This window comes from Sus scrofa, unplaced genomic scaffold (genome assembly GCF_000003025.6).
Source record: "Sus scrofa isolate TJ Tabasco breed Duroc unplaced genomic scaffold, Sscrofa11.1 Contig33, whole genome shotgun sequence".
NCBI lineage: Eukaryota > Metazoa > Chordata > Mammalia > Artiodactyla > Suidae > Sus > Sus scrofa.
In genome coordinates, this window is record NW_018085178.1 from 69,420 (window position 1) to 78,952 (window position 9,533).

Here is a 9,533-nt window from a genome sequence, read left to right on the forward strand (position 1 = left end):
ACTTCCACATGCCGAGGATAGGGCCCTAAAAAGACTAAACAGATAAATAAATAAATAACTATCTAAGAAAAATTCTTTGTTGATCCTTATATGTAAAATATAAAACAAAACTGATAATATATTATCCATTATCATTAGCTACATATTAGATAGATCTTTCATATATATTACCTATCAATTAGAAACTCATGATTTTGATGAGTCTCCTTTGTAAAAATTTCATACTTGGGCATAGTGAGAAGCTTTATCAAGTTATTTCAGCTCCTAGGAATTAGCAAGAATTCGAATCAATACAGTCTTTTCCCCCACATGCTAGGGAGTTCAGAAAATGAAGACCTTTGTAGGCTGGACATATTTAAATGTTAAGTAGCATCAGAAGAAATCTCTGTCTTAAAAATATGGTGAATTTTCATATTTAAAGGAAAACAGGATTGAATACAACCAGATTCAATGTTTATGGAAATGAGTATGGCACTGGGAATAGGGATGAGGGAGGTAAACCATGAAACAGTCAGAAAGCTGACAAAACCATTGGTGAGAGCTACTGGTAAAGGTGGGGAAAAGTGGGGAAGGAGGTCAGGTTACTGAGAAATGTAAATGCCACCATGAGGAATCTGAATTTATCTTAGATCCATCAGAAATGTCTTCCAGGAGCAGAGTAATACGATCATATCTTTCAGAAATCTGACACTGCAAAACTAACTGGAAAGAGAGCCAAAGCAAGAAGAACTTCAACCATTCACATGTGAGATGGGGAGAACTGAAACTGGAGAAGAGGAGAGGAGTGCACCTATGAGCAACACTTAAAGAAAAATAATAATAAGTTGTAACCATCGAATAATAAAATGAATATCATATTCCTGTGAGTTTCCAACATGTCATAATGAGTTCATGTCACCAATACTTTAAAAAGTAGCTAACATAATTAGCCATTCACTAAACATCTTCATTAGGTTTTTAATATAATCAAGTACATTCATATGTAATATGCTAATTATTTATTTCTAATGAATTAATAAATAGAGCCATTAAAATTGGATTTATTTTCTAACATTATAAATACTGAATTATAGAAACCATACAAACAAAGCACTTTACATTCCTACATATATTGTTTTATTTTAGATTAGTTTAGTTTAGTTATTTATCTATTTTTGTTTTTAGGGCCACACCACAGCATAAGGAGGTTCCCAGAATAGGGATCTAATTGGAGCTTCAGCTGCCAGCCTATGCCACAGCCACAGAAACTTGGGATCCAAGCCACCTCTGCAACCTACACCACAGCTCATGGCAATGCCAGCTCCCTGACCCACTGAGCAAGGCCGGAAATGGAACCCATATCCTCATGGATACTAGTAGGATTTGTATCTACTGCACTGAAAAGGGAACACCTGATTCCTACATATTTGGTGAGCAAACAGGAATCTATGGAACAAAAGTTTTGAGAAGCTCTATATTAATGGATGTTGTATATTCTGTATTCACTCTCCATTTTAGGGAATATTTTTAGTTATTAGACTTGCATGCATTAATTTTGTCTCCCTTTGCTAATGGTGCCAAAATATTTGTTACACGTTTTTGCACCATTCACCCACAGCCCTTTGAGATCTGTAAAGGGGAGATTATATGACTTATTTGGGAACAATGAGACAAATGAGATGATCTTCTAAGAGTTTCTGGGAAGGATGTGTCCTTTATTTTAAGAGACATCCACAAAATAAGTAGCACTTCTCCCTCGGAATGTCATGGTGTTAGGATATGAAATCTGGCACTGTTTTGCCAAGAAGTAGGAAACCAACCTAGAGATGAAATCTGTACACAATGGAGGGTATCACTAAGGGAATCACAGAGAAAAGACCCAGGATCCCTAGAATAAATGTTCCCTCTGGTTGTAAAAGCCAATAGACCTTCTTAGTGTTCATGTTTGTTTGGAAAAGATGCTTTGTTTGAAAATTGAATAAATTCTAACTAATATATTTATGTCTTTGCCTAATTCATATATTTTTAAACTGTATAATAAATTATCTTTAAACATTCTTTAGCGTAGAAATAACTATAGCATTATGCATTTAATGATTCAGCACATTTGCGAAATCTTTTATTTTCAGTGTTAAATTTTAATTCCAATCTCATTTCCCATTCCCTTTATACTACCTTAAAGTATCTCTGATATCATGAATGAATACGTGTCCGCCACCCTAGTTTACTATCCATATTTTAATTAGGTCTTGCTTTTCAAGTTTCCAGACTGTTACCTTCCCTTAGGCTTCTTCTTTTCCTCCAGTGTGTCACTTACTATAATCCTACTCATCCTGAAAAGTTCATCTGAAATAACACTTCCAGATAAGAATCTTTTTTCTTCCACATCTCCATTCACTTCCATCACCATGTTTTTATACATCACTTTTATTACACTTTTTAACAACATAGGCTGAATTGCCTTCTGGTTAGCAATACATGTGTCTTCCTCCCCACTAGATTATGAGCTTTGTCAGGATCCATTGATAAAACCTTAGCACTTCTCCTGTGCTCATTCTACCCCATCTCTTCTAGCACACTTTATATTGTAAGTATTTGATGAAGTTTAAACAGAACTGAAAGTTTAAATATCAATGCAGCATACATTGGGAATCTAGCTCAGTTTGTTCTCAGGAGCCCAAAATACCTATGACGTGACCCATCACTTATGGAAATTTAGCAAACACTTTTATAAAAAGCACGTGATGAGTTAACACATTATAAAGTAGGAAATGCATCATAGCAGGTAACTATTAAGATGATAAGGATCAGCAAATTCAATTTCATTTCAAGGATCTAGGAATGCCCCCATCAAGATTTGATTTGAGATCAAGAATGAGTAGATAGAGATGAAAAGACAGGTTGAAAAATGTGTTTTTGTTGAAGGAAACTTTAAGATTAAATGAATGAAGTAAGTGAACACAGGCAATGTGAAGGGAAAAACATGGCCAAGGGTCATATCCCGAGGGAAGAAGCGGAAAGCAAGGTCACATGTAAAGTTCAGACAGACTGTGGAGCCAAAATCCAAAAATGGATTTGTCTTAAAACTAATGAAAGACCATTTCATATTCTTGAACAGGGAAGTACATTTTTTTCTTTCATCTGACTGAATGAAATATTTGTTGCTTACTGTAAATTGCCATATATTATCGAGGTGTTATAAATGTAGAATTAACATAACAGAGAAATCCATTCCCTCCTAATTCTATATGCTAATGGCAGCAGAGGGGAAGAAACTAACTATAGTGCACTAACAACTAAATATGTACTAAAATGAAAAGTGACTACTGGCATGAAGTGGAAAAAATCAGAGTAAAAAGGTAGAGGTGGCTGGGGAAATCTGAAAAGTAAGAACCATCTAGGTAATCCATATATGGTACTAAATAATATCAGAGTTGCCAACTACGTTTGCAAAAATCAACTCACAGGTGACCCTGTGATTAAACTACCACAGCTTCTAGTCTTCTCTCAAAATTATAATCATCTTTCATAAAATGTGTTAATTCTCCCAGTAAAAAAAAGAAGTCAAACCAGCATGAGACCCCTTCCTGCTCAGATAGCTCTTATGCAGCCTATAAACAGATTTTAAAAATGAGGTAAGTTACCTAATAATCAAGGAGTGATCATCAAATGCTCTTACTGACCTTAGCAATGGTAATTTGCTTTGGCCTCATTGTCTCAGAAGGCATCCTGATGTGTGTTGGCAACTGAATCTCCCCACAGAGATATACTGATGTCCCTCCGAGGATATCCCTAAGGATCTGATGAAATAGTTTAACTTCTCATTGTAAGGAAAACAATTATCAACTCTAACCTGTTGTTTTTCCCATATATTCACTATTTAAATCCCACATGTTCTGGAGAATAAGGTCTATATTCTGAAATTCTATGAGATGCATCATTATAAAACAACATGAGGTGTTAACACAACTTTATTCACTGAAATATAGGTAAGGGAAATATTCACATATTTTTTATTTTAATATTGGCATACATTAATATTTACTTATCTAAGGTATTTTGCTGTTGTCAGATTTCAGCTACTCAGTTATCTTTTTGCTCTTCTCAAAACTTATGGCCATGGAAAAACTAGAACGAGATTCAAACCGCAAAACATTCTGACCTTGTCTGATTATAATTTAGACCTGAACACACAGGTAAGGACACAAACTTATTGTGTTAAATAATTCAGGAACTTGCTTAGTGGAATAATTAGAGTGGTTAACATTTAGTATTTTAAAATAAACAAATAAAATTTTCAGCCAGGGTCTTTATTTTAATATTTGATTATGGAAAAACAAAACATACTCAAAATGGAATTCATGTAATAAGACATAATACTCAATTGTACTAGTAGATCACTAAATAATGAGAGAAGTTAGCCTCTTAAAGAAAATTAAAATTGCTTCTCAAAAATGGATTAAGATTTAAAGGGTTTTCTATTTTTCTAAATGCTAGAAACCTTAAGTATAAAGGTAAACTTCATTTTATTAGCTTTGAATCCACTGCAACATACTTCAGAAAATTTTACATAATTTTCTTAGAAACATAAAAATAGATCATTCAACTCAGATAAGAAACACTAATTTTTTTATAATGTATAAATTACTGAAAATATTGGATATATAACATTGCATAGGTCTAAGGTTTTATCACATGTTGATTTGATACAATTGTAGATGATAATATAGTTCCAATTGCAGCATTAGCTAACACCCTATCATATCATGTAATTTCCATTTCTTCTTATAGTGGGAATAATTGAGATCTAGTCTCTTAACAGTTTTGATGATGATAGTACCATATTATTTATATTCACCACAGTCGATCTCCCAGACTTATTTGCTTATTAGTTGCAAGTATGCACCATGAACACTCTCTCTCCTATATTCTGACATCTAGAGCCCCTGGTAACCTCTATTTAATCTATCATGAGTGAAGCAATTTACTTTCCCACCACGATTTTCTCCCACATTCTCTATTCTCCACATACTAGGCAATATTGTTAACCTCTTGTCTTCTTGATGACAAGCACTCTGACATGTGTCAGGTAATACCTCATGGTTTTTACTTGCATTTCTCTAAGGATTTGTGGTGCTGTACATCTTTTCATAGGTCTGTTGCCCACCTGGATAGCTTTTGTAAAAACATCTTTTCAGTTCTTCTGTCCATTTCTTAATCTGAATATTCGTACTTTTTTCATTGAGTTGTATGAGTTTTACATATTTTGGATAATAACATTAATTTTTAAAAATGATGAGTTTTGGTAATTCTCTTTGTAGGATCGTCTTCAGAATTAACACATTTAAAAATATTCTGTAAAATTATCCTTAATTCTTTTAAATTATGACTTTTGACAATCCTCTTTGTAGAATCGTCTTCAAAATGGACTCAATTTGTGGAAGTGGTGGCTAAGCATCTATGTAAGGACCACCAAGGAAACCATTAAGGATCATTGGTCAGAAATCCAACAAGGGCAGAGGGAGAGCCTTATCTACTTGTGCATCCCACTTTCTCTCTGTCTCAATAATCCATATATTTTCCAAATTAGAATCTTATATCTCCATAGTTCCAGTCACAACAAATTAGCTATGACTTGGGATAACCACACTATGACAACAGAGTTTATCCTCACAGAATTGACAGATAACCCACAACTGAAGATTTTTCTGTTTCGCGTGTTCCTTACCATCTATCTGATCACCAAGGTGGGAAACCTTGGTCTGGTGGCACTGATAGTTACAGAGCGTCATCTTCACACGCCAATGTACATCTTTCTGAGTAGTCTTGCTCTGATGGATTCCTGTTGTTCTTGTGCCATTACCCCAAAGATGCTAGAGAATTTCTTCTCTAAGAGCAGAATTATTTCCCTGTATGAATGCATGGCACAATTTTATTTTTTCTGCTTTGCCGAAACTGCAGACTGCTTCCTCCTGGCAGCCATGGCCTATGATCGCTTTATGGCCATCTGCAACCCACTGCAATACCACGCCATGATGTCCAAGAAACTATGCATTAAGATGATCACAGGAGCTTACATAGCTGGAAACCTGCACTCCATGATTCATGTCGGGCTTCTGTTTAGATTAACTTTCTGTGGGCGTCATCAAATCCATCATTTTTTTTGTGATATAGTTCCTTTAATCCGACTCTCCTGTGTTGACCCTTATATCAATGAATTGATGATGTTTATCTTGTCTGGGTCAATTCAAACCTTCACTATTACCATAGTAACAATGTCTTAAATTGCATCCTTTTTATAATTTTCAACATGAAATCCAACAAGGGTAGAGGGAAAGCCTTATCTACATGTGCATCCCACTTTCTCTCTGTCTCAGTATTCTATGGATGTCTTCTCTTCATGTACATTCGACCAAACTCAGTTAAAGAAGAAAATAAAGATATACCTGTTTCTGTTTTTTATACTATAGTAATTCCTTTCTTAAACCCTTTTATCTATAGTCTAAGAAACAAAGCAGTATTAAAAGTCATGAAGCAAATTAGGAAGATGTCATAATATCCTGAAAAATATCATTTCCTGTGTTCAATACTATTTAATTTGATTAATTATTTTTCAAAGTCAAGGAATACTGAGAAGGTGTAAAATAACTACATTCTATATTAAAAATTATTAAAACATGATAGGTGTATGAGACAAACACATTCAGAAATGAGAGATTGTTTTAAAATATATGCCAAAATCTAATCTTATACATTCCATCCAGGAGCGAACTAAAATTTTGCCAGGGTGTAATTGTGTACAATAACAACTATTTGTTTCAGATTATAATGAGTTATAATTTTCAACCAATCCAACAAAGACTAGGAATAGAAATCAGTTACAGAAAGGTAGCCTCAGATTTATATTGGTGGCAAATTTCTAAAATCCCAAGGCATAATCATTTGAAAACGCCCATATTCTGAGTTCCCATTTACCAGTCCCTTCTTGAGCAACGCCATGTGCCAAAAAAACTATAGGTTTCAATTTGATTCTCAGTTTTGAATTCATTCAAGAGATTAAGTTTATATATGAATTTATGGAGAATATATATTCCTAATAAGGAACATGCTCATCTTGAATATTAGACAACTTTCTCTCAGGTTCTCTCAAAGCTTTCCGAATATGTGGCCATTTATCAACCTGTAGTTGAAATTGATGTTATTCATTCTGAACACCCTATGATTGTACATGTTCATGTACTTTGACCAGTTTTCCATCATATATGACAGTGTGATCTCTGAATTTATTAATTAAAAAGGCTTTTTTCTTCTCATATTATTACTTGCCTTCCTTGCTATTGCGAATATTAATAACCAGGACTGAACTACAATATTCAGTATTGATAAATGCATAGCATTATGGCAGTCCACCATAGGAACATCTTTGTCTGCCCCGGGGCAAGCTCTCAGGCATCTTGGTGCCTCTTGTGAGCCCATGGTCAACGAATGCATACTACTACAGCCATTGTGGCCTCTGAGGTGGACAGAGCCTGCCACCATAAATGGTAGTGTGAACAGGCACTGCCTGCAGCCCCAGTCACCTCAGGGATTATCACCACCAAGGAGGGTCTTGCAAACAAGAGCCACCTGTTGCCCTCAGCCCCCTGGACATCCACACACCTTGCCATCGATGCTGGCAAGGGTCTGGGCATAGCCCACAGATCCCTGAGGGTAACTGTCAGTGCTCAGGACCCTGTAGCCAGGAGCAGCCTGTGCCCCCACCTCCCAGTGTGTCCTCACCACTACCAAAGGCCCAGCAAACAGGCACTGGCTATATGCACTGCTGATTGCATCATCCTGCTTGGAGCACATGCAGGTCATACCTGTGCACATCCACCATCCATGGGATTATGGGCGGCAAACACGGAGGAAACAGACAGCAAATATCAAAACCAAAAGCAGCCCTCACAGCCAAAACATACAAACTAAATACTAAACCCTCACAAGCTACCCAGGGACAATTTCACATGCAAATAACCCTGCAAGACCACAGCAGATTAAAAGAGGATTCTAAAGGTAGTAGGAGAAATAACAAAGAGTTGGTTCTAAGGGAACACCCACCCATAAGGCTATGAGCCTATTTCTTTACAGAAATGTTACAGGCCAGCCAGAAGAGAGTGGCATGATATATTCAAATTTCTAAACTTGATCTCAGCCAAAAGCCTGAGAAGTGATATGTTCAAATTTCTAAAAGGGAAAAGTTTTCAGCCTAGACTATTCTACCCAGCAACATTAGCATTTAACATAGGAGAAATAAGGAAATTCTCTGACAAGCCAAAACTCAAAACAATAAGCCATAATAAACCCATTCTAAAAGAAATACTGAAAGGTCTCCTCTAAACGGGAAGGAAGTAAGAATACACAGGATGAAGGAAATCACAATAGGAAAGTAATCACTTAAATAAGCCAGTATAGACATCTAACAGAAAAAAAAAAAACTATTTCTGAAACCAATGATAAATAAGGGGACAGCAAAAGGATAACTGTCATGATGTAAAAAGGGGTATCAAAATCATAAAATGTGGGGAAGGAAAGTAAGAAAATCTAGACTCTTTTTTTAGAATGTGTTTGAGCCTATATGACTCTCAGTCTAAAGCAAGCAGAGACAGGGAGGGGTTCACATATGTGAAAAAGTGGGTAGCCACAAGTCAAAACCAAATAATACATTCACAAAAACTAATAAGAACATGAGACACACACACCAAATAAAAGGAACTCATCCAACCAAAACAAGAAAAAGAAAGGAACAAGGGAAATTCATAGAATCAACAGAACACAAGCTTTCAAACACATGAATACATATCTATCAATAATTACCTTAAATTTCAATGGACTGAATGCTCCAATCAAAAGACAAGACAGTGGAAGACTGGATGTAGGGGGGAAAAAAGCCTACAATAGGCTGCCTATAAAAGACTCACTTTAGGGTAATGAAACATGTACATTGAAAGTGAGTGGATGGGAGAAGATATTTCATGTGAATGGAAAAGACAGGGAATCAGGAGCCTCAATACGCATATCAGAAAAAAACAGACTTTAAAAAGAAGGCCATAGAGAAAGAGAAAGAAGGACACTATTTTCTGGTACAAGTATTAACCCACAGAAAGAATATTATACTTATCAATATATATGCCGCTAATATGGGAGCGCACAAATACATACAACAAATATGAACAGGCATAAAAGTAGAAATTGATGGGGAATACAATAACAGTAGGAGATTTTAACACCTCACTCATATCAATGGACAGATCTTCTAGACAGAAGTCAATAAGACAACAGAGATCCTAAATGACACAACAGAACAATTATAATTAAGTGATATTTTCAGGACATTATATCCAAAATAAATGAAGACCAAAAAGCCAGAATATACATTCTTTTCAAGTGCACATGGAATATTCTCTGGATTGACCACACCCTGGGGCACAAAACTAACCTAAACCAATCTAAGAATACAGAAATTATTTCAAGCTTCTTCCCTAACCATAACGGCATGAAACTAGAAATTAACA

At 35.5% G+C, this 9,533-nt stretch overlaps 1 pseudogene; it reads left to right on the forward strand.

The window, feature by feature from the left end:
- Positions 1-5,609: 5,609 nt before the first annotated feature.
- Positions 5,610-6,535, forward strand: LOC110258715 (annotated as a pseudogene).
- Positions 6,536-9,533: the final 2,998 nt, after the last annotated feature.